We start from the raw sequence: 26,660 nt of genomic DNA on the forward strand, positions 1-26,660 counted from the left end.
GATATCTACACACAAATCCAAGGAGTCTGAGGAATAAACAGGAAGAACCAGCAATGTTAATACATAAGCTAAAATATGACATGACAGAGACTTGGTAGGCTGAAACTCATGACAAAAATATTGGTATGAAGGGGTACAAGAAGGACAACCAGGGGAAAAGAGGGATGAGGTGTTGCATTATACATCAAGAATATATATGCTTATTCTGCAGTCCAAAATAAGAGGTGAGCAAGGCAGTTGAAAGTTTCTGGGTGATAATAAAAGGGGGAAAGACCGTGGTTGATGTCATGGTAGAAGTCTACTATAGAACACCAAATGGGAATGACGTACTTCTAGACCAGAGGTCGAAAACTCAAATGACCACGAGGGCCACATGAGGACTAGTACATTGGCCTGAGGGCCGCACCACTGACCCCCCCCCAGCCCCGGCCCGGGCTCTGCCCCCACTCCACCCCTTCCAAGAGGCCCGATGCCTGCCCCTTTCCCTGAAATGCCCACCCCAACTCTGCTCCCTCCCTGCCCCCCAGGGGGTGCAGGAGGGGTGCAGGGTGCAGCAGGGGCTCAGAGCAGGGAGTTGGGGTGCGGGGTGTGTCAGGGGGCTCAGGGCAGGGGGATCAGGGTGCAGGGTGTGGCAGGCAGCTCGGGTGCAGGAGGGGTGCGGGGTGCAGCAGGGGGCTCAGGGCAGGGGGTTGGGGTGCAGGGTGCAGCAGGGGGTTCGGCTGCAGGAGGAGTTGGGGGGGGGCGGGGTCCGGCCCAGGGTGCACCAGGGGCAGGGCAGGCTCCCTGCTTGCGTGCCCTGCCACCGTGCCACTCCGGGAAGTGGCCGGAACCTGAGCGGGGGGCGAGAGTGGGGGCGGGGGGGGGGGGCGGCACAGGGAGTCTGTGTGTTGCCCTGGCTGCTCCTCCAGGTATCTCTCCCGAAGCTCCCATTGGCCAGGAATGGGGAACCGCAGCCAATGGGAGCTTCGGGGAGGTACGTGGAGGAGCAGCCAGGGCAGACCCCTGTGCCCCCTGTCCCTCCCGTAGGTCCTGGCCTCCTCCCGGAGCGGTGTGGGGGCAGGGCGGGAGCCTGCCCTGTCCCCGGAGCGCGCCGGGCCAGAGCCACTCTCGGTAAATGCTGGGGGGGGGCCCTCAGGGAGCTAGTGGGCTGCAGAAGAAAACTTGCATGTTTAAGACCCCCCTGTTCTAGATCAAATAGCCAAAACACAATATGGGGTAGTCGTGGGGCACTTTAATACGGCAGAACACAAGCTCTTGCAATGTAATGGGGACAACTTCTTGTTTCACAAGGTGAAGGAAGTCACCTGGGGCACGGCCATTTTAGACTTGCGTCTGACTAACGGGGAGAATTGGTTGCAAAGCTGAAGACGGAAGGCCATTTCGGTGGACGTGACCATGAAATGCTAACGGTCATGAGTCAAAGGCATGAGCACAACAGACTATGCCCAACAGACGTGACTTTAACAGTCGCAAAGAAAGTCCCATGAGACAAAAAAGGTAAGGGAAAAAAGGCGTTCAGTAGAGCTGTTAGTGTCTCAACGAAACAATATTAAAGGCATAACCGAAAACTAACCTGTTATGAAGGCAAGACATCCTGACTTTAGTTGCTCTTCAGATTGGCTGATCAGTGCGGGATTCATTTTTTGTGGGCCTGGTACCAAACATATTTATGGCCTCTCCCCACCCCCATCCCCGCACCTTGCCCCATGGTCAGTCTCCAGAGTGAAGGGAGGGCTGGGGGCAATGAAGCACAGCACGGCGGGAGCAGCCCCGCTCTGCACAGCCCAGCCGGAGGGCACTGGTTACAAACCTGCAGCCGCCAGACGCACACTGGCCTGCCCAGCCCTGTGCTGCCAGCATGCCCCTTCCCGAGAGGGCCACCCCCCCCCCACGGCCCAGTGCCCCACCCTTATACCCAGCACCCCCTCGCCCAGAGACCTCCACCACAGATCTTTATGCCCGGCTCCCACCCCCCCCCGCCCGCTGACTTCCCACCACTACTGCACACCACACCACTTGCCCAGCGGGGGGCCCTCCGCTCCCCCCCCCCGCCCATAGACCTCCCCACCACGTTCCTCACAGTCCCACCATCACAGCTACACATCACCCCATATTCCTTAGGGGATTCAGCACCTAAAAATTCTGTGCACAATATTTTAAAATTCTGCAAATTTTATTTGTGAATAAATAAAGGTGGAGGCGCCAACATGGCAGTGAGGCACACAGGCCACTGGTTGCATGGAGGTGGGAGATTACCTTGCAGCCTCCCCCCGCCCACCCCGGGACAGGGACTCAGCAGTGAGGCTGCATCCGACCCTGACACAGTGCAAGGGCCAGGCCTGCCCCAAAACACCCTGAGGCCCTGCCCCCGGTGCCAGGTGCACCAGATGTGTGTGAGCAGGCTCAGCCTGGCAGCAGGATCCAAGTGCAGAGGGACTTCATGTGGGGGGATCCGGGGGGGGGAAGGGGGAGGGGGTAATCTGGGTGCGGGTGGCTCAGTGGGAGAGCTGGATGCACAGAAGCTCATGGGTGGGGGGGGGTTCCAGGTGCAGGAGCAATGGGACACTGCAGGGGATCCAGGTGAAGGTGTTTGGGGCTCAGTCGGGGGTGTAGGGAAGGGGCGGTGGAGTTTGTCAGGGTGAGGGTTCAATGGGCCTACTTAACAGGGGAGCACCAGCTTCTGCCAAGGGGCTGTCGCATGCTGGGCTCCAATTTCCCCCACTTCCCCCGCTTCTCCTATCCCCGTCTCTTCCCCATTGCTCCATCACCTCCCCAGACTTGGGGGACAGGGGTGAAACTGCCCCCACAGCACAAGCTGGTGGAGTGGAGTGGGTTAGGGCCGGGTCGCTCCACTTCCCGCCCCCGGGTAAGTGCAGGTTGCACCCTGGGACGTGTAGCTCAAGGGAGGGGACGCTTGGGGCAGGGGTGGGGGGGGGAGGGAGTGGAGTGGGTGGGGAGGGCAGCTTTCCTGGCCAGCTCAGCAGGCTGGGGGATCAGGCTGGCTGGGGCCCCTTCTGACTCTGGGCCCGGCGCCATGGTAAACACGCTGCTGATGGCCCTTTGGGTGGCTGTCCCAGGTGCTGCATGGTTGTAGAGAACAGGAAACAGCAACACCATCCACTTCCCTGGCTGTGACCACTGCACCACAAAGCCACGCTAGCAGTGGCGGATTACCGCATGGGCCCAGAGGCCCCGTGCCCGAGGGCCTGGCCAATTTGCAGGCCCCCACCGGAGTGGCAACTCTGGCTCTGCCCACTGTTCTGCCTCTTGGCCCTGCTCCTCCCCTCTTTTCCCTGAGGCCCTACCCCTGCCCCCGGCCAGGCCAGACGATGGAGCCTGTGTAGAGTGAGGATATTCCCCGCCCCCACTCTCCCATGCAGAGCTGGCCGAGCTACTTGCCCCAGTCCCACACAGCTCCCCTCGTCCTTCCGCTAGTCACCTTTATGCATTAGCGGGTCTTTTGTCCAAGGTTATTGGCAGCCTTGAGAAAACAGCTCTTTATATGTGCGCCTCTGAATTTCTTTTCCAAGGCACTTGGACATGAGCGTTTGTGGGAATCCACAGACGTTTGCGAACGCAGACAGCATTTATTTATGCAGGTGTGAATGGAAGGAAACTGCTGGAGTACAAATGGCCCTTAAATGTTGTTAGGATATTAATCATGGTGAAAAGCTGAGTGCTAATGGAATTCAGTTAGTCAGCTCATTAGAACTACAAAGAATGGGTCCAATTATGAGAAGAGTAATCATGGCTCTTGGAAAATTACAGCTTTGCAGGGTTATTTACAGGAGTATGTTTGGGACTCCAGATTAAATACACTTTTTGTGCAAGAATCAGATTTTTATCAGCAAAAATAAAATGAACTGGGAATGCTAAGATAGCCACATGAAAGCAGAGGCCCTGTAGTGCAGAACTAGCATTGAATGCTGCAAATAACTTTGAATGTGTGAGACAAGGTGGGTGAGATACTCGCGTTTATTGGCCCAACTTCTGTTTGCAAGTGAGTCAAGCATTCCAGTTTATACACAGCTCTCATTCAGAGTTGGGAATGGTACTCGGAGTGTCATGGCTGTTACCTAGCAACTCTGTGTTCTTGGGGAACCAGGGCACAATGCCCATGTCTGACTCTCTCTCTGCCCCCCCCCCCCGCCTAATCTGTGTGAACCAAATCTGCATCAGAAGAAAGACTTACAAAAAGCAAAGAAAAGGCAGTGGGTGACACACCTAAACCTCTGGGATAAGGCTGACAGGATTAAGGAAACTCACCGGGCCTCATTTGCATCAAAGATGGGACAAGGTGGCATCTCCAGTAGCATACAGAATGGAGAACAGCAATTCCAAGGCAAGAACCGCACATAACTCTGGGACCAGAAGAGCAGGGAATCACTGCATGATTGGGGCTCTCTGCTCCAGATGTTAATGAACCTACTGCTGCGCACACCCCGCTCAGTGGTTATCAGACCAATTCTAGTAATAAATCCTTTATTGGTATCCAAAATAGTGAAACTCCCTAATTGCATTGTGAGCACCCTTCAAGGAACACTGCCCAAAGCCAGGAATGATCCGCTCCCATGTCTAGCCTGAACAAAACAACGTTGGTATTCTCCATGAACAAATCTAGTGTTCTCCCTTGAACCATTGAGGTTTCTCTACAAAAACCCCTATCCATGCTCAAGTAAGTGTTCTGATGCCTGGATCCAAAATCTGCATCAGTTCCATTGGGACATCATCTTCTCCTGACTGATCATGCTGGGGGCTCTGCTTGACTCCAGCACTCCGGACCCTCAGCTACCACCACCACGTAGGACCCCTGATCGATTCAAGCTTCATGGAGTGGTGAGAACCCAACGCCTGCTCTGTCTCTCGGTATAGCCTTCTGACCCTGACTTGTGTGATCAAGTATCGTTCTGTAAACCTGACTTTTATAATCAAATTTAAGTATTATAACTGGTTTGTTTGGCTCCCCTATGGTTATAACCCAACAATAAATAACTTTCATGATTAAGCTAGTTGCTTCTCTGTCTCTCTCGTGGGGTGTTCTTTTTTTGTTTCCTCAGTCGCGCTGCTGCAATGCTCCTCGTACCTAAGCTAAAAGATCCCTGCAGTGCCCCAAAATCCTGTGGGGTTTGCTCATCAAGTAGGTTACGACCAGAATAATTGTACCTGGGGATAGAGACGTGCTGAACCAGGGACATATGAAGGTGGCAGCTTGGAAGTGCTGCTCGACCCAGCCTGCTGAGTCCAGGGACATATAAGGGGTCAGCTTGGGAGTGCTGATTAACTTGGTCCCCTCAGACATGGTCTGTTAATGTGCGTGTGGGTTCGTCTGATTCTGGGGCTGGAAGAACCCAGCGCTGGGGAACCTAGGTCCTGCAGGATAGCTCCATTGGGAGGGAACTTGTAGCAGGGAGAAGTAGAGTTCCGTATGAGAACACAAGTGACACAAAGAGTACATTGATAGAAATACACAGCCTCCCCCCCACCCCACAGACGCGTAACCCTAATAAATGAGGAGACCCCCAAAGTAAAAGGCAAAGCTGGTAACTACAAGGTGGCTCAGATTGTTTAGGATAAGTAGTTAACGTCTATTTCAAGGGATCATGCAAGGTGAAGCAGCCAGTTAACACTTCTCCAGTCACAGGCAGAAAGGAGAAGTGGAAAAATAATTGGGGGTGGGGGGCAGGGTTTAGTGGGGTATATTTTGTTGTAATAAGCCATAAATCCAGTGTCTTTGTTCATCTGTGTGGTTCTTCAGGGCTCTTGGGAAAACAATTCAGATTTCAGTTGGGTTTAGGTATTTCAAAGATCCCATTTCTGGTTTTCTTTGCAGTTCAAATAATGGGTTTTCAATTTTCTTTCATTGGTGTCTTTGGGAAGCCTCCACAGATCAGCAGCCGGACTGTAAAAGCCAGCCTTGCCTCAGGAACCCGGACTGGCTATGGGACAGGCAAGGAGGGCAAGCTGGCCTCTCCGACTCTCCATGACCCCCAGTTGGCTAGAGAGCTGGCAGGAAATCACACTCTTACTTCCTGCTGTTAGCTCTCCTCTGAGTGAAGGTTGGGAATGTGATTTGATAACAGATTATGTGGGCTGCAAGACAGGGTCCGGGCTGGCTGAGAGCATGGGGCTGGGGACAGACTCTGTGCCCTACCTGGAATGTGGTGCGGGTTAACTCTACCACCCATAAGAATTAACCACAGCTCACAAGAAAGGCGGGGCTTTAATCCAGGCTACAGTGGGAGGGAAGGTAGTTGAGCATCCGTGCAGCTGATGGATGCAGCGGTCCTTTTAGGCATCTGGGATTTTTGCCATATTCCTGGTGACAGCTCTTTGCAATAAGGCTAGGGCTCTGTCTATGCTAATAAAGACATTGGGCTAGAACTGTGTGTTGGAGCAATTCCTGGGTGAATACCTGCCTCCTCCAGGGTTGTCAGAGGTTGGGGGACCAACCCTGTTGAGAAGGGAGCCCTCCCCCCATCTGGCCAAGAACAAGAGGCGGGTGGATCATGGGATGAGTCATTGGTAAGAATATTTGCTAAGTGGGTATAAAGACACCTGTTTCTTAGGGAATACTCTCACTTCCTGGCTCTCTAGTCATCCCAACAGCAGAGGGCTGTCACCTTACTCTCTCCCTTGTTACTATGGGACGCCTGTTTAGGCCTCTATGGAGGAATGAGTGTAGAACTTTATCATGTGTTAGATTGGAAGCCTCTGGCTATCGAGTGATCCCACTCTGCTCTACCTAAAGACTGCAAAGACTGTTAAGCAGTATTGCTTGCAGTGTTATAGCCCTGCTGGGGCCAGGATACTGGAAAGAGACCAGATGGGAGAAGTAATGTCTTTTATTGGCCCAATTTCAGTTGGTGAAAGAGACACGCTTTCGAGCTGCACCGAGCTCTTCTGTATTGGTCAGTCTTCTCCCTCTGGTTGATGGATTTCCTTAATACTTTTTCTTCTCCCCACACCTGCGAGTGACGGCCTATGCTCCATGATAGAATTGCCAACTTTCTAATCGCACAAAACCGAACACCCTAGCCCTGCTCCTTCCCTGAGGCTCTGCCCCCCCACGCACTATGGTCCCCCTCGTTCAGTGGCTCGCTTTCCCCCCCCCCACTCACTTTCACTGGCCTGGGGTATGGGAGGGGGTGAGGGTTCTAAGTAGGGGTGCAGGTGCCAGGATGGGACCAGCAATGAGGAGTTTAGGAGGTGTGTGGGGGCTTTGGGTTAGGGCAGGGGGTGTGGGGTTTGGGGTGCAGGAGGGGGCTCTGGGCTGGCTGGGCTGTGGGAGGGGGTATGGGCTGAGGGGTTTGGGATGCAGGAGGGCGCTCCAGGCTGGGGGTGGCGTTGGAGGTTGGAGTGCAGGGGAGGTGAGGGCTCCATTGGGGGTGTGTGTGCTCTGGGGTGGGGATGAGGGGTTTGAGGTGCAGGAGAGGGCTGTAGGCTGGCGGGTGGGGCAGAGGCTCACCGGCAAGCACCGCCCCCACAGCTTTCATTGTCCACAGTTCCGCGCAAAGCCCCGTGGCCCCCCCTGCGTAGGAGCCAGACCTGCTGGCCGCTTCTGGGGTGCAGCGTGGTGCCAGGACAGATAGGGACTAGCAGGCCTTAGCTCCACAGCATCGCCAACCGATCTTTAAATGGCCCGGTCGGCGGTGCTGACGGGAGCCACCAGGGTCCCTTTTCGAGCGGGTGTTCCAGTCGAAAATCGGACACCTGGTCACCCTACTCAGGTCTTGGGCAGTAGTAAGATTGCACTGCCTGCACTGCACTTTTAGGACAAAATGATTTAGTACTTCCTTCCCTGTAAGATTAAGCCCCATGCAATTTACCACCCAACCACACAATTCAGTTATTTCCAATTCTGACCTAGCCTGAAGATACCTGGAGGTGCAGAGGGACAAAGAAGTAGGAGGGCTGTTGACTGGGCTCCCCTTGCGTATTCAACTGACCTTTTCAGTAGCTAGATCCCCCCCCCCTCACTTTTTCCCTTACAAGCAGTTTTGCTGTAGCCATGTTGGTCCCAGGCTATTAGAGAGAGACCAGCTGGGTGAGGTAATATCTTTTATTGGACCAACTTCTGTTGGTGAGAGACAACCCAACTTTTTTCTCTACACTGTGTTTGGAAATTTTTAAGGGCTAAGGATGGAATTTTCAAAAAGTGCCAGAGTCAATAGGACGGGTGCTCCTATTCCTATGAAGGAACTTTGGAAAATTCCACCCTAAATCAGGTCCAGATGTCGTTACGCCCATCAGCATGTCATAAGTAAATTAAGTGAAAAGTTTGGGAAGACCTTAGTGCCACCATCTGGCTCACAGCACTCTGTGATGTATATGAGTAACTCCTGTCTCTTTCACAGAATTCTTACATAGCTCCTGCTTTACATAACCAAGAAACCCCCCCCCCCTCTTACCCATAAGTTTTGGCAAGGCTGTGACCCAGGTATCATTGTCATACCCACATAGGGTTCACACCTTGCTGTGGAGGGCTTATGATCCTAAGTAACTACTGTGCCATCAGCCCTCACTCAACCCTTTGATTTCCCCCTCAGCTTAAAAAAGACTTCTTTCCTCTCCACAGTTCTCAGCATTCTGCACATTTTCGGAGTCTCTGGAGCTTAAAGTGTATGCTAGGAAATAATAAGGGAAAAGATAAAGAGTTGATTTAGTGCCGAGCAAATATTGGAAGGAGATTTGTGCATGTGATTAGAATTTATTTGTTCTGTTCTTATATAGCAAAAGAGGATTTGATACGATGGCTAAGAATATATGTGGAAGAAGTTGCTGAAGAAGGTCTTTAATATTGCTAAAATATGAATCAGCTTGTCATATTTAAATAGCCTCCTAAAACATAGAGCTATATATATATATGTGTCAGTTAGGACATGCACAAACTATGGTCTGTTTCTGCAAACACTAACAAGTACCACAAATGTGTCAAGCTGGACAAGAGGGAAAGGAACTGAAAAAAATGGGGCCCTTTTACTGCAAAAAGGCTGTCTTTTGCCTATTAGTGGATCTCTTGTTTTGTTTTTTGATTTAATACATTATTCAAATTTTTTTACCATAATGCCAAAGTCCAAAAGGGTCTACAGTCTATCCTGGCTCTGCTTCTGCAATCTTGTGCAGGCCACTTCACAGCTCTTTGCCTCAGTTTCCCCATGGGGAAAATGGCAACAGTGAACTTCCATCCCTCAAGGTGTGTTCTGATTCTTATAAAGGATTTTCTGTTCCCTCCTTGCTTCATATATAGGCTCTTGAAGGTGTTAATCGGTTTGGCTTGGCTGGCAGGGGTTTTCTATGTCATTGTTTTCCTACTTTGATAGATCATAGAATCATAGAATATCAGGGTTAGAAGGGACCTCAGGAGGTCATCTAGTCCAACCCCCTGCTCAAAGTGGGACCAATCCCCAATTAAATCGTCCCAGCCAGAGCTTTGTCAAGCCTGACCTTACTTTTATTATTTTAATTCACAGAAAAATCAGCCTTGTGGGGGGACGGGGGGGAGAAACCTAGTGGAAATGAAGAAGGTTTCTGTGGTGGGAGACTAAGACACTTAAAGATGAGAGATCTGTCTAAAAGAGAGACTACACATATTTGAGACCCCTTGAGTGGGGAACAGGCATTCTGGCTCCATTTCTCTTCACAGATACAGCTTGTTTTCAGGCTGCATAAAGAGGCTGGATGCAAATGCCCAGAAGAGAATTGCCCTGCTTGGTATACGTATGCTGCATCCAGGGCCTGCAGTACGTTTCCTTCCTTGCCACAGTGATTGGGCCAAGAAGGAAGCATAGTTTAGTGGAGCTCTGCTTAATGGACACACCACTGCAGCTGCCAGTTACCCGGAGAGTGGTGAGGTACGGTATGTTTACACTGAAGCTGGAGATGTAATTTCCAGATCGACCAGACATACTTGCGCTAGCCGATAGGGCTAGAGTGCTAAAAATAGAAGTGTAACTTCTGCAGCATGAGCGGCAGGAGCGTTTAGCTGCCCGACTGCATAGCTAGGGTATTGGATGGGATCATATTCAGGTGACTAGCCCATCTAGCTACTTGCACCATGGCTTGCCCGGCCATGGCTTCACTTCTATTTTAGTGCACTTGCTTGATTAGAGATAGTGTGGGTATGTCTATTATGTCTAAGTAAGCTGGAAATTACAGTGACTGTGAAGACATACCAGTCACACTGAGGCTGGGGCCAGAATCATGGAGCTGTGATGGGCTTTGTCCACAGAGTGGAGCGCTGGCTCAGGAGAGAATCCAGCTGTGTCCGTTGGATGTGTGTGTAGCTATGACAGGGTTATTAGGGGAAAAGCATAGCTGTTTTGATGTCCTAAGTCCTAATGGAGTCTGTGTGTGGGAAGGCAGCCTTAAGAGTAGGCTGGGAATGAAAGGATGTAAAACAGAAGAGAGTACAGAAAGGTTACGGGACGGACATGAGGAGAAGAAAACTGAAGATTTGAAAAAAATAAAACCTCAAGATTTGAGTATCTAATCATATCTGAATGAGTGAAAAATGAAAAACTGGTTTTAGTTTGTTCCCTCTGTTTCATTCATACCAAAATAGGCTTGGAAAGGGTAGGCTAAATCCTGAAGTGGCTTGTTAGATAGGAAAACTTGGGTCAAGTTTTTGTGAAGTATGAAAAAATGTGGAGGAAAAACCAGAAACCAATGAAACAAAGCCTAGACATGACTCAAGAGGAACAAAGACAAGATCCCAGTTGAGCAATGCACATAAACACGTGCTTCTGTCTCATTGGCTTTGCTGCACAGGGATGGATTTAGGCATGTGCTAATTTCAAGCATGTGCGTAAGTATTTTGCTAAATAAGGACCTAAGAATAGTGTCAGGCCTCCAGAAAACCAAGGAATTGGACCAAGAGAACTAAAGGCACTTATAAGGTGGTGAACACCTTCCATTTTCATTGACCTCAGTGGGAGTTGATGGGGGTCAGGCTGAGCAGCATAGAAGGGAATTTCAGTACCACAGCCCTGGTGCCTGCCACAGGTCTGAAGCCTCCAGGCACTCCTCTCATGGGGCTGAAGCACAGGTGCTTACTCTGTGGGTGCTCCAAAAATTAGTGGGTGCTTAGCACCCACCGGTAGCTAGCTCCCCCATCCTGTCTGCTGGAAGCCCTGCCGATCAACTCCTCCCCCTCCCTCCCAGGGCAATCAGCTGTTCTGTGGTGTGCAGGGGGCGCTGAGGGGGGAGGTGGAACTGAGCAGGAAGAGGCAGGGTGGGGTGGAGTGGAGGCTTGGGAGAAGAAGTAGGATGGGGGTGGGGTTTGGTATGGAACAGGGGGAGGGTTGAGCACCTCCGGGGCCCGGAGGAAGCCAGTGCCTGGGCACTGAAGCCCCAAGTGGGATGGAGATAGGTGGGCAGGCTTCGGGAAACAATCTGAGAATTTAAGCCCTGTGGAAAATATAGGATTTCAATGGAAAAATTTTAGGAGGGATGTTGTTGAGAAATGCAGGATTTTTAAATCAAGATTTATGTAGGGTGGAGAGAGACTATAACAAGTCAGATTAATTTTCCGATCTAAAGCATGTCGTCATTTCGGAAGGAACTGGAAAAAGTCAATAGAAAGCAATTGACTTCAGATGAATTGTCAAAAAATGTCAGCTCTTGAGGGTCAGGAAAAGGCCTTTTGGCAATAGACATTTAGGGTTTTGCTTGATAAAAGTCTGTTCAGATTATTGGTAACGAATTGTTGGGAAGTTATAATGGAGCTTTAAAATAAATAATTCAGGGAAATCGATAAAGAGTGATTATATCCAAAGTGAGAGAGGGTTAGAAGATAATTACAGAGTAATATCAATAAATGGTCAGTGTTAATACTAGTCTATGAAAAACTAACCTGGGATAGTGCCCAGACAAGAATAGATATACTTACAGGGAAAAAAATTCTTTATTGTTTCTGGCCGGTATAAAATATTATAAATATATATTCAAAGAAAAGAAAGATCATACTTTCAAAACACATTCTAAGTCCTAGTACAAATTATTCTATATGAAAATTAGTTTAGACCATAGTAAGGGACTACTCCAGTAACATATACTATTTGTATATAGAAAGATTGAGTGTGCAAATCTTACTTACATTAGTGGGCACTTACTAATATGAGTAGTTCTTTTGCCTTCATGCACACTCAGTGAGGAGAGAAAGGAAGAAGTTCCACAACTTTTTTGCATAATTAGCCTGTGGAACTCACCTGTGACACGATACCTTTGCAACAAAGAAGATACAAAAATGGATTGGGCATTTATATACATACCAAAAACTTGCAGAGTTCCACTAGTAAAGATTAAAACAACCCAGAAACAACAGAAAAGAAAAATCAAGAGTTTTGGAAGGGATATTGTGATTGGGGTCCAAGTGGTGAGCCAGCTGTGGTCACTCAGTTAGGGTGAACTACAAAGAATGGGGCAAACAATCCACAAAAAGCTGGTGGATATTCCAATACTTCGATTTACCAAGCCAGCACAAAACAGCTTCTTTATTACTTTACTGGTTACTTAGAAGTCCAAACAATACAGTTCCCTTAAAGCAGTGATTCTCAACTGTTCAGGGAAAGCTCCTGGCGCGCTCGTTCAGGGAAGGCCCCTGGCGCGTCGGGCCAGTTTGTTTACCTGCCGCGTCCGTAGGTTTGGCCGATTGCGGCTCCCGCTGGCCGCGGTTCACCGCTCCAGGCTGATAGGGGCTGCGGGAAGGGTGGCCAGCACATCCCTCGGCCCGCGCCGCTTTCTGCAGCCCCCATTGGCCTGGAGCGGCGAATTAAAAGATCAATCTGCATATAGACATGAGTTCAATTCACTGAGGTTCAGATTCATAGCAGAGATGGTGAGCTTTGTAGTTGCAAAGAGTTCTTTTAAGAAATAATTGATAGGTTATACTCCAATGTCCAAATCTTATATTCAGGGTGTACCAGCATAACTGGGACCTCAGGTCTTGTGACTCAAACTTCCCCGATGAAGCCTAAGCAGATCTGAGATGACAGAATCAGGACCCAAGGATCTTTTATACAATATCATGTCCTCTTTGACAAGTTGGGAGTTCGTCTGGGAACAAAAGGTAATTAGGATGACTTTGAAGGAAGTCCATCACCTATACTTAGCTATAGAATTAACATAAGGCAATTTGCTTGTCCCTCTACCATTTACAGGTTATCTGCTATACATTTCAAAGAGAGATGAATACAGAGATATACTGAGTTTACAATTCATTTAAATGCTAGGATGTTCTTTTGATCTCTGAATTATCAGAATACACCATAGACAGAGACTGTTGATTATATTGTCCACTCTATTCATACACATATAAAATACACAAAAACACAAACATTATGTCCCCACATATCTTTTGAGGATTATTTATTTTGCAGGATGTTTAACCCTTTCTAGCCATGCATCACAAATATAAATACTCATGCTTCAGGGCATAAACCAACCTCCAATTAATGGGGTTTAAGAAGTAATTTTCCCTATGGGCAGCTTATTCTAATGGAGGGTGTTTTGCACCTTCCTCTGAAGTGGCTAGTACGGTGGAGATAGAATACTGGATTGATGGACCCTGGGTCTCATTCAATAGACAAAAAGAAAAGGAGTACTTGTGGCACCTTAGAGACTAACCAATTTATTTGCTGCATCAAATAAATTGGTTAGTCTCTAAGGTGCCACAAGCACTCCTTTTCTTTTTGAGAATACAGACTAACACGGCTGCTACTCTGAAACCATTCAATAGACAAATCCCTATATTCCAGATTTACCCTTGGTTCAATTTTCTTAAAACTCATAAGGCAAAACATAGAGTTTGTCTTGCCCTTATTGAAGTCAATGGTACCATACAAGGAGTAAGATATTAAGGCTGGCAAAATGTGGCCCAATGTGACTAATGTAGGTTATGAAAATTTTAAGGAGCAGGAATTGTATTGGAACAATACATCTTTTTCCAGGGTGAAAAATTAAGATCCATAAGCATGTAAGTGATTATGTTTTTGGAGAATTTGAATGATGATTGAGCTATCCATCTCTGCAGTACTCTGTCTGCCATATAAATCCTCTGTGCAAATGGATGAAAAGGGTGAAAACAACGGGATGCCCAAGTGCTGTAGGAACCATAAGATAAAATAAAATGTGCACAGATGTATGACTATTATGGACGTGCCACCTGTTTGTATAGGTGAAATAGAATTTGATGGAGTGGCAGGATTTAAAATTAAGAGGAAGAAATGTTTGAGGATGGGCCTTACAGAGGAGAATATGTGTAGGACTAAGAAGGGTTTTATTTAAGTTTGAGGGACAGAAGTAAGGTAAATTGTAGGACAAGAGGAACAATTTGAAAACGGGTTTCTGAAAGCCTATAATTCGTCAGTAATGGTAGAAAGAGAATCCATTCTAATAATCATCAGAGCAGAAGAACTCAACAAACAAAGACCCTCTTTAAATGCAAAGGTATTATACCTAATAATAAAAACAGGGGAGGAGAAATAGAGTAGGGAATATATTTTAGCACTGTGTTTACAATTGCATTCTGATCCCTTGTTTTCAGTTCCCTATTTATTACTAAAACTTCACATGCTGTCAGGACATTTTAGGGATGGTCTCCACTGGACAGGGCAGTTATTCTGGAAAGCTTGAGCACAAATGGTTTTTCAGTATGTGGAGTGACAAAAGTAACACTTTCCTCATTATAAAAAAAATTGTTGTCATGTTATTTTGACCAGCTCTAGTGTTGGAACAAAAGCTGAAATTTACACAGGCTCAGCTTGTGAACCCTCTACTCTCATTCATGGGCTGTTGCTCACATGAGTTACCCCAAGTGTTATTTGAATAATTGCTGCCTGCAGCCCTTATGCCTTCCATGCATGAGCCTTGCACTGTTACAGACATGTGCAGAGTCCAAGACAGTACAAATGAGAGTGGGGAAAACTCTCCAGCCAGAGGCCTGTGGAGTGGAATCTTCTGAACCCAGGTGGCTGTATGGATGAAGCCCCTTACGGTAAGTCTACATTGCAATTTAAAACCCACAGCAGGCCCGTGCCAGCTGACTTGGGCTCGCAGGGCTGGGGCTAAGGGGCTGTTTAGTAGCCGTACAGATATTTGAGCTCAGGCTGCCCAAGTTCATTACATCCAGGCCACCAAATAGCATTTCGGTGGTAGTTACACTTGAGAATACACACTTCCGACTGAGGCTGTCTTCTTTTTCCAAATTAAAGAAGATTACAAGAAGAGGAGTGGGTTGAAAAATGGGAAAGTGATTTTGTTAAACATGCCCAAAATGTTTACTTTTTGCAGGGTTCAAAATGCATCTGTTTTCCAAATGAAGATGAAGGTTTTGCTGAAAATTTTAACACAATACTACCTCTCCCAGGGGTTTTGAAAAAAATGCCATTTTCGACAACACTTTCCTTGAGAACAATTTTGATCAAAATGTTGATGGAAATTTTTTCAAAGAGAAAACGGATCACATGAGCAATATTTTTTTTTGGGGGGGAAATCAAGTTTAAAAAAAAAACAACAAAAAACATCACCCACATAATTTCTCAACTAATACATTTTTTGTGAGGGGAGAAAAAAAAAAGTTGACCAGCTGTAGTTAGAGGCTCGTTGTGCTGTCGTGCAAATGTAAGCAGATTCCAACTGATCCTTAACTCCTATCAATTTCAAGGGAGTTAGGCGCCTAAATAGCTTTGAAGATCTGGACCCACTTGTGTATCTGTTTCCCAACTTAAGAGCACTGGGTAAAAAAATGTGATTGGTTGTGGGTGAAAACTAGGTGCATCTACAGCAATATGAGCACAAGTGGAATCCTCACCACGCCACTTACTTTCCACTTTGGGCTTACTTCTGCTGCTAGGGTTTGAGCCTGTACCATGGAAGGTAAGGGGCACAGGTTCAAACCTCTAGGCAGGAGTAACTTGCCAACTACACAGTAGTATTCTCATTAATGCAAGATTGGGTTCCCTTATGCTCCCCATGTCGATCCTCACTTTGCACCTACAGACACACTGCTCTGCACATGCGCTATGCAGGCCCAAAGCCAAGATCTGACAGAGGACAACTGCTTGAAAATGCCATGCAGAATGCTACCATACAAGTTACCAATTCAAAGGTTACGGAAAGAAAAAAACCTGACCGAGAGAAAGCTATGTCACATGTGAAGTCTAGACTAAGTAAATGACTTAAGAGGGCAAAATTTAATTAAATGCCTGAAGCCAGTCTGCACTGTCAGGGGTAAATCTAAATTAAATATCATTACAAAGTGATCAGATAGAATGAGACCGGTTTTGTATAAATTAGACCTAGTCCACGTGGCAAGGGCAAATCAACAGGATGTCCATGGGTAGATATCAACCCTAGCCCATTTTTATGACATGAACCAAAAACGTGCCCAACATTTATAACCACACAGGAGACGGCGAAAACATGCTTAACAAAGTCCCCCTGCACAAGCATAATCCAAAGAAAGAGGGGATTGGATCACTCAGGGTTTCCATGAAATGTGATGCTATTTCTGAGAGGTTATACATTATAACGATGCCCAGATTGTGACATTAGTTCCTTTTTATTGTTCAAATGATGATATAGATAAAAGAAGAGAATTTGATGCAGAATTGTGGTTTCAGTTCCAAAGTGAAGGGATACAGAATAGCTGCACCTCTACGTCTGCCAAAAGAACATGGCTTCTGATCGTGAACAGTGGGGAAAACCCAGCGGAGCTGTAATAGTGTAAACTGAAATACTCCCTGTGACTGAGGCAGGTCTTGGCTAAACAGAGTAATTTTGATCATTGGTAAAAATCATTTCAAAGCACCCTGTGCATTGCAGAAAGCAAAGTGAATTAACTTGGGGCTGCTGCTTGAGCAGAGCCAATAACTAAATTAAGATAAAAGTTGGCCCCTTAGCAAATCATTTAAACTAACATCACTAGCAGACAAATCAAATCAGCACCTTTTAGATGACGAAACATCCATGTTGTTATAGCTGGTATCACAGATGCTACGGCCAGTGCTCCTCTAATTAAAACCACTTTGTGGAAGATTCCACGATTTCTGCCATCATGGAAAACAACCTTAGAACAACTCAGTGAAAACCAATAAAGTGACTTTTCACTAGGCCAAGTGCCCTTTGAATCCTAACAAATATATTATTTAGGATCGTACAAATGACATGTACCAGCTCTGATGGAATGCATAGCATGTAAAGCACAGTTTAAGTGAAGAAAGGCCAATGAATGAAACCAAATAAGATGTGTACAATTATATACTGTGTCAGTCTTTCAAAAGAAAGACACATGAAAGGAGCCAATTATGGGAGGCTGGAGGACTCAGAGGACGGGCAGTGGGCTATAAAGCTTTTAATCTCAAAGCTGCCAACTACAATCCAGTCCCAGCTGGTGGTGACTAAAATTTGTTACCATCCCATGCCTGGTCAATGGCCCAAGTGAGAGGCTAGAGTTTGGTCATCTCAGTCTGTTTATACTGAGCAGGTTTCCATATCACCAAAGTAAATGCCATGACGGGCTAAACCCTTGTTGGTATTTATAGTGGACAGCCCAGAAATTCAATGGCCTCCAGTTTAATACCCTTCAAAGTAACCCCTAGAAGATTTAGTCATCTTGGTCAACAGTAGCACGACACTCGCAATGCCACTGCCTGGGCTGTGTGTATTCTATAGCTGAATTGGGGCGTCTCGTCTCCCTGATACAGTGAAAATCATTTTTATTCAGCAATAAACTTAACATATTCCCAAGTGAAAGAGGACTTCAAAATCTGAAACAGCTTTGCACGATTTAGATGCACAGATAGTCATTGCACTGAATTTCATGGGCAAGTGAAAACTGAGGGATGAGAAATGGCTTGAAACAAAAGGGGAAAATATTTTGTAGTTAAATCCTCTGAAAAACCGTCACCAGTTTTGTTCGACTCTGGAGGTGAGAAAGCATAAGAGAGAAGACAGACAGAACAGAGGGGAAGGCAACAACAAGGGAAGTTGGGGAGTGGGGGGAGAAGGAAATAAGTTGAGAAATAGAAGGCACTGCATTATGTCATATTGCCCTCCCTCCTCATTTTCCCCCCGCACATAGAAGCATGGACTCACCTTTGGCATGCTCCCTCATGGCATAGCACGCTCTCCTTGTCTGGCACACCTTACTGACACACACTCTGGTCCTGCAGTAGCCTGCTTCTTCTCATGACTTTTCCCTCCAACCAGGTCTCTTTTAGTCCCATCCCTTCCAGGGTAACAGAAAATCCAACAAACAATAGTCCCACACCCTCAAGTCAAGTCTTTGGCTTGAGGCCGGACTCATTAGTCCTTCCACGCCCTGGTCTCTGGGGACTTTGCACTACCTTTCATGGCCAGTAGAGGAACTCAGGCCTTCCCTCATCTTTGGGTTCCAGCCAAGGGCTCCTGCAGTAAACAGACAAGATCTGTCTAGTCTGGCCACCTGCTACCTCTATGGGCTTCTTCCTACCTCAGCTTGTTTACAGGCCTTTGCCACAGCACCTTCCTGGGCCCACTGTGTATCTGTATTCTTCTCAGGCTCCACAACCTCTCGGACTTCCCATGCCTCTCAAAGTTCATCCTTCTTTCAGGACAGGGGATCGCAGGGCTACTACTCACAGTCCCCCAACAAATCCCAAATGAAAATATAAACAAACGGCTGCTGCCCTCCTCAGGCAGGAATTTTCTTGCCTCTTAAGGTTCCCCTGTGCTTCCTTCCTCCTCCACTCCGCTGGAGTCTTGCCTCTATTTTGAGGCCCAGCACAGTGGCTAATTCCTCCGTTGGGGCTTTGCCCAGTTTTCCTTCCACCTGGTTCCTATCAAGCCCTTGCTTGAGAGAAGAACTCCCAGATTCTTCTCTCCTGGCCTCCTCTGCTTTGAGGGCCTTCCTGACCCTGGCCCAGCTGTGTCCAATAATTGCAATTAAGCCACCCAATTAGGGTCTGCTGAGGGATAGTTGCCATGTCACCAGACTGAGCCTGACTCTCCTGAAAGAGCCAAACAGCCTGGGACACTTCTCTTTCACTCATAATCCTTTCTCCTTTCCTGTACCCCTTCCCTCTTTCCCCACTATTTTCTTCATGCTGTCTTACCTTCCTTTCCTTGATACACACATGAGCACTTTTCTCACTGAGTGAAGCAGACATTTCGAATGCCCTGTGAGTCAAAGTGAAAGGGCTTTGTTGGTGAAGAGAAAAGATCTTTGTGAGAAGGGACATGAAGTTTCAAATGTACTTCCTTGCATTACAGCACCTAAGAGAGTAAATGGGAATTTTCAGTAAATGATTTCTGCTAAAACTCAGTGTAACATTAGCCAAAGTTCCTGTAAAATCCTTGGTCTTGCCGCATCTCTCCTATAATCCTGTCCCACAGATGAGTTTAGACAGTGATGATCACCAAACTGTCAGTAGATGCCAGTTTTCTCATTCTCTCTCTTTGGGAATAAAAATGCAATGCTCCCTGTTACTTTAAAGCCCCCATCACTTCAACTGATGCTGGTATGGGGAAAAAATGACACTTCACTGAATCAGCAGGCATAGATTTTAGAATGAATGCATCTTCTTGGGTACATTTACTTAGAAATTTAATTATAAAGTTGGCAGATAAAATAGAGAAGCAGAATCCCAAAGCAAAGAAAATAAAACTATTTTCATAGTCTACCACCTAATTTTAAAATTTGATTCACTAGATGTGCTATTTTGAACATTATTCTGCAATCACCAATTTATTCATTAGAGAGCCTTTTCTGAAGTGCTCCCCCGCTGGTTCTCCAAAACCTCTCAGGGTGGGGTGTTTAGTTCTGGTCTAACTCTCCTGCAAGTTGCACCAGCAGAATAATACCCGTTGAAGTCAACAGTAGCAGAGGCAGGCCAATGCTGAGCTACGTTTTTTTAAAAAAACTCCCACCTTTAAGTCCATAATTGTACACTCTCTGCGGGAAGAGCTGAGGAGGTGGTCTCGGGCCAGGCTTGGTGTCAGGGACGCGGGCACTGCATTTTGACACATACGTTTCCTAACCCAGCCTCCCCCTAGCAGTATCATGCACAGAACACCAGAGCTGCACCAAGAGCTGTGCAAGGGGAGGCATCAGCTGGGACTTGAGTCCACAATAACACGTTTATGGTGTTAATTATGCAACCACTTTAGCACCGGGCCTGAATTTGTCCCAATAACTATAACATTATTTCTGCTCCTGTTCTGCCCCGTTCCCATGATTCTGATTTTAACTGACAGGTTCAGTCCTAAAGAGCCTGAGTATTTCTTGATCATGTGGGTGATGACTGAGCTACATAGGACCAAGGTGCACTGTTGAATTCAGCGCTAGGGACTTAACAGCACATTGGGAGGCTCACGGGGAGGTTAGACAGATTCTGTTTTACGTCTATTTCTAAGGCGGGCCTGGGGGCAGGGGTCACCGACATTTTAACAATCATAGATGCATACTCTTCCTCACAAATAATCCTGCTCCCACAAACCGGGAAACTACTGAATGGAGAAGAGCAACTGCTTCCTAAAATCATTCAATGAATGTAGCCTCTTTTCCCCCCTCTGTTAATCGAATATCTCCAAGATGGCTGCAATTTTCTAATTCACAAATTGTGTTTATTCTATGGTTTGCTGTTTGAAACATGAAATCCGGAAGAGGAACAGAGCTGCTGATTTGTGACTGGTTGCATTAATATTGTTTCTGTTACCCAGGAATAGCCTCTCTGTATAAAGATCACTGTGGGCCAGACACTCAGTGTGGAGCTAGTCACGGTCAGTGAACGCAATAGCAATCACATCTGTAGTTCAGACATAAAACTAATTCACTTTTGAGATCTCAGCTCTGCTCTCCAACGATAGTAAGGCATAGGACTGGTGAGTCTAACTATCCTTAAAGCGAACTGCTATTTGCCAAGCTGAAGAAAACCAGGATAAGAAATTGTTACTTGGTGGCATCGTAATTTTGCAAAGAGGAATTTGCATCTTCAGTTAAATCTATTGGGTGGCTTGGCTCATGGAGCTGCTAATTACTTTATTCAGTGCCCTTACCCTCTGCTGTCATTGTACTGTAGTTTTATTAAAGAGCACAGGGCATCCAGTTAAATCAATTAGCCTTGCCTCTGAGTTCCAGGGATAAGAATTTCTTGCTGTAAAGAGGAAAGCCTTACTCTTGTATTGGCATCCTTCACCAACCAGTTTATTTCTGAGATTATATGATTGGGAACAACGCCATTGAAAGGACATAAGAAGCCACACTTTAGGTTCCATCCTACCGCGCAATCAGATCTGACTTCATGGTTTGTAGAAAGAGGCTATATCAAGGTATCCAAAAACCAGGGGGGCAAATTCTACCCTCACAACACCCTAGCTAGTTCCTTTGCTACCAAATGCACTTGGAAGTCAACTCTGCAAGATGTTGCGCAAGTGCCCTCAAATCTCAGTGGGAGTGGAGGACGCTCCGCCACTCCAGTTGTTCAGCACCTTGCATGATCTATGCCTTACACAATATGCACTGCAGAATTACCTTGACTAGAATACATAAAAAAGACTTGACTTCACTGGGAGTTGAAGGAATTCAGTGAATCACAGGTTCAGGCCCAGAGCTGGCCAATAGTGTGACCTTGGACATGACTTCCATTTTTACTGCTACTGTGCTAAAAAAATATGGTTTGGTTATATCTCGGTCTGCTTTCTCATCTCCATTGTTAGCCATGACCATAAAATGCCCTATTTTGCTGTTGTAGCACCCACGTGCAATTGCATTTCTTAAGGAACTCCAGCTACACGGAGTTTGGAAGGTATGCTACAAAAATGTAATTATTACTATTTAACCTGTCAAAGCAGGATATTAGCGTGGCTGCTACTTCTAGTGCAATTTTTGATTTAGCTTCTCTTCCATACTAGACTTAGATTTAATATTAAATAAATCAGGGTTCATGAAAAAAATCTGCTGGTTTTTTTATAGCTTTAAATGGATTTTGAATACTGGTGTGAACTGACAAAAAGAGCTCTTGAGGCAATGACTGTGCTGACTACAGGCCTTCAGACATAGTGTTTGAAAAGGATTTAAAAGCATTTGAAAGTTGGATTTTCAAATATTTTTATATTTCCTCCCTTCCCTGCCCCTGAAAAGGGTATGAACATAATTTCAAATACCCTACAAAAGTCCTAGCAAAAATGTATGCAAATTTTAAAGGGATATTGTCAAATACGTTTCTTTAAATAGATCATGTCTGGTTACTCGTCTTTGCTTGCAAAACTCTTCTAGAAGCATTAAAAATATAATATCTTCCCTGACCCATTAATGTCCTTTACTATGCAGCAACTCTTAATTTCTTGTGTTTCTAACAGAGCCTGAAATTAACACAGCTGTGCTGATAATTAAAATAAAATGATCCTAACACTAGCATTTGTAATATATAGGTCTCAATATATAGGCATCCAGAGAGCTAGCTGTATTCAGCTAAAGATACATATATATGTACACACAACAGTAATTGGTTACAATTAGTTACAGTGAGCAATATTGGCTTAAAATCAATTCTTGCCACCACAATTCCATCTAAGACCTTTGATATTTCCACTTGAATTTTCCTCTTGAAATTACTACAGTGCTATTGTCCACCGTACTATAGCAGGGTCTTGCTTTTTAAAAGATCTGAGAATATAAGACTCCTCCTTCTGCTGTCTGTATCCATTTGGGATTGCGGAGCAGAGACATGCGAGCACCCTGCCTCCAAAAGGTATAGAGGCCTTTCATTAGACTCTGTGTCACAACACAAAGCCTTCCTAACAGGAGAGTTTATGATGAACAGGACTTTGACTAAAGCCAATAAACCTCTTGTGCCAAATGATGCGAGAAAGGAAAGGAAACCTACATTTCTGAGAAGAGCTTCTGTGAATGTATTAGAAATCCAGGGACAAATTGTGCCCTCGTCTGCCCCAAGGAGCCCCATTGAAGCCAGACATGCCGAGATACTATGTTGATGGATTCATTAAAAACATCTTGGGTAGATAGAGCAAATTAAATAGAAATGATTTAGTGGATCACTTGGTGGTTAAAGCAAGGGCAGAATTTTCTGTACCATTGCCAGCTGTCCTAAAAGTAGGAAAAAGTAATGGGGCTGTGAAGAGCGAAGGGTTAAATTAATGACCACCACCCTGCTACACCTAGTGACACAAAAATGCCTTTTATAGGAAGTTGGACACACCTTTATCATCAGCAAATCTGCTCTGCCCCCCCTTGACTTCTGAAGAACGACTGCTGCAAGTCAGGCTTAGTTGTTTCTATCTATCTGTGAACAACGTTCTTTCTCCTTATGCAGAGGAAAGCCTTTCATCTTTTCAGCAGTAACATTTGTATTCCACCCGCCCCCCCCCGAAGTCGGCAGTGTATGTAACTCCACCCCAGCCAATCAAAATAACTTCTGTTGGTTTCCAAGGCAACCATCACAGACACATTCATTTGAACCAATTTCAGGAGGCAGAAGGAAACAAAATATACACCTGGAGTCCAGCTTTACAAGATTTTGATAGTATAAAAATATCACATGAAAAATGTGTGCGTATATACATATATGTGCGCCCACACACCTGCACCTGCCTATATTATATATATATATATATAGAGAGAGAGAGAGAGAGAGAGAGCGCGAGCGCACACACATTAGTATTACAAAGGATGTAAAATAACAAAAGCAAAAATATTAAACATACTAAATTATTGTAAATTAAAAACCCCCCAGAAGTGACTGAGTGCTTCACAGGTCATATTTCAGCACTTAGATACTACAATGGTTGTCATGCTATTAAAAAAAACAACAGATAATGAATGTCAGTGGAAAGAGAATGAGGAGGACTTGTGGCACCTTAGAGACTAACAAATTTATTTGAGCATAAGCTTTTGTGGGCTAAAACCTACTTCATCAGATGGATTCAGTGGAAAATACAGTCGGAAGATATATATATATATATACACACACAGAGAACATGAAAAAATGCGTGTTGCCATACACATTATGACGAGAGTGATCAATTAAGATGAGCTATTATCAGCAGGAGAAAAAAAGCTTTTGTAGTGATAATGAGGATGGCCCATTTCCAACAGTTGACAAGAGCGTGTGAGTAACAGTGGGGGGGGGGAGGGGGGATAAGCATGAGGAAATAGTTTTACTTTGTGTAATGACCCATCCACTCCCAGTCTTTATTCAAGTTGAATTTAATGGTGTCCAGTTTGCAAATTAATTCCAATTCAGCAGTCTCTTGTTGGAGACTGTTTTTGAAGTTTTTTTGTTGTAATATTGCGACTTTTAGGTCTGTAATCGAGTGACCAGGGAGATTGAAGTGTTCTCCAACTGGTTTTTGAATATTATAATTCTTGACGTCTGATTTGTGTCCATTTATTCTTTTACATAGAGACTGTCCGGTCTGGCCAATGTACATGGCAGCGGGGCATTGCTGGCACATGATGGCATATATCACATTGGTAGATGTGCAGGTGAACGAGCCTCTGATGGTGTGGCTGATGTGATTATGATGGTGTCCCCTGAATAGATATGTGGACAGAGTTGGCAACGGGCTTTGTTGGAAAGATAGGTTCCTGGGTTAGTGTTTTTGTCGTGTGGTGTGTGGTTGCTGGTGAGTATTTGCTTCAGCTTGGGGTGCTGTCTGTAAGCGAGGACTGGCCTGTCTCCCAATGTCAGTTGGTAACTGTTGAGCCCTTGCTGGTTCACTAGTGAAAGGGACACCACAGCTAGCAAAAAACTACCCCCCCCCAAACTTTAGTGGCGGTAGGATCCAGGTCTATACTTTTTGGCTGGCTGGATTTTAGCTGAAGAATGGTCCACACTGTGGAGCTGTGCTTAATTTGTAATGAAAGAGGTGCTGTGGTGCAAGCAATTTTTTTTAACTTTCATAACTGATGCAGCAAGCCCAGAGGTGCTGGGGCTATGTACTGCCGAGTCTAGAGGTGCCCGGGCTCAGCCCTGGCTAGCCTTGGCACAAATTAAGCACTGGGTCCACAGCAAAACCACACAGCTGGGTGTACAAGAGTGTTGGAACGTTGCAGCTCTGCCTGCCTGTTCAGGCCAATCTCCAAATACAATGAATTTGAGCTCCTCCTCTCACTTCTGAACCACAGAAGACAAACTTACTACTAGTAATTCACATGGATTTTGTCACTTATGGCACAGCCTAGTTATGCTACTGCAGGGTAATTTTACTCACCACATTAGTAGGGTTATTTGTCTATTGTTTTTTTTTTTAGATTAAATGCTTTGGGAATGGGACAAAGAGCCTTTCATTCTCTGGTGTGAATCCATTTTGCCTGAACTTCTCCTAGCACAGAAGTGTTCTCTCTAGGGCCAGGTGAAGGCTGGTTATTGAGGGAGTGACTTGTTTGTTGACAGCCCTACCCTTCCCTCCAGAGTCTGCCAACACTGTGGGTGCAGAAGAGGCAAGTACAGGGGAAGGGTACAGCTACCATTGCCCTGCGATGACTCTTTGCGACAGCTCAGGTATGGTGCTGGTACGCAGAGAACTACATCCAACCCTTGTTGGTGACTCTTCACAATGTGAAGCCTTTTGGCTGTGTGCATGTCAAAAATGAAGGGAAAACTGTTTGAACAAAATTAACAAAGAATCAGTATATTCAAAACAGTTGAGCTATGGTGTTTATGCCCTTTTCTCCCAGGATAGTGGAAGGATACATGGCACAAAACCTTTTGAAACAGTCTTTTGAATTTAAGAAATTGCCCTGTGAACTAAAGAAGCCGTCGTCTAGAGCAGTAAGTCACTGCAAGGCATGCATTAGTAGACAATTGTTGCTCTTCTCAGGTGGCTGAAGGTACTAAGCCTTTGCCGCATTCCTCACACTTGCTGTAGTTTATTGGTCTGTTGGCTCCCAATGACAAGCCGAACAACAGGTTACTTGCTAGCAGGATCTGTCCTTCATTCATGCATGCCTGCTTTCTAACGTGACCTGGCAACTTCACTGCTATGTATTGCCAAAGAGTGACCCACCATGTGCCATACATACTGTTCAGCTCACCGTGACATCAGGAGGGCTCGGCTTTAATTAGGCAGCGAGTCTGGAGATGGCTTATGCAGTGTGCTGCCGACCGCTGTGCTGCATGTACTGTATACCCCTGGTGAAGGTCATCGCTATGGCCAAAACATTAAATTTATGACATGCCTGTACTTTGAATAACGGTTACAAAACATTTTGTACAATATGAAGTGAGTATTGATTTTCTTGAAAGCACCTGGGAATTGCAGTATGGCTATATTATCTTTCACTGAGATGGGGGGGGGGCAGGGTTGTTTTTTTTAAATGGCCACAGTGAACCATCACTTCTGCAGTCATCATTGATTAAGAAATTACCTCTCTGGATTTAAACTGCAGTACTATTTTCATGTACCACATTGCATTACCCAGCAGCTCTCTTTCTGCAACATTTCACCCAGCTTTTCGGCTTTAACAATCTAAAATAATCTGAATGGCAATAATTCAATAATGAAAGAGAATAACTCAGAGCACAGCTCTTGCTACTGCGATTTGTGAGATTATTCCTCACACCATCATTTTACCACATCAAAGGCCAGTTTTTTAGAACTGTGAATGCAAAAATACATGTGCCTAATTTGTCCATGCAGTTGCTACAATTGTGCACTAACAC

General features: G+C 45.9%; 1 long non-coding RNA gene across 4 annotated transcripts in view; it reads right to left on the reverse strand.

The window, feature by feature from the left end:
* Window positions 1-11,988: 11,988 nt before the first annotated feature.
* LOC140915598 (uncharacterized) overlaps window positions 11,989-26,660 on the reverse strand; it is a 50,493-nt gene continuing 35,821 nt past the window's right edge. For 2 of the 4 annotated variants that reach the window (XR_012160212.1, XR_012160210.1), the window contains 4 exons: window positions 26,033-26,145; window positions 19,092-19,251; window positions 18,094-18,405; window positions 17,370-17,920 (listed from right to left, as the gene is read on the reverse strand). This is a non-coding gene — a long non-coding RNA (uncharacterized lncRNA). Of the gene's footprint in view, window positions 13,054-17,369; window positions 17,921-18,093; window positions 18,406-19,091; window positions 19,252-26,032; window positions 26,146-26,660 lie in introns of those variants that run through there. The other 2 variants (XR_012160211.1, XR_012160213.1) reach the window with 2 other exon arrangements.

Source organism: Lepidochelys kempii, chromosome 8 (assembly GCF_965140265.1).
Source record: "Lepidochelys kempii isolate rLepKem1 chromosome 8, rLepKem1.hap2, whole genome shotgun sequence".
Classification (NCBI taxonomy): domain Eukaryota; kingdom Metazoa; phylum Chordata; order Testudines; family Cheloniidae; genus Lepidochelys; species Lepidochelys kempii.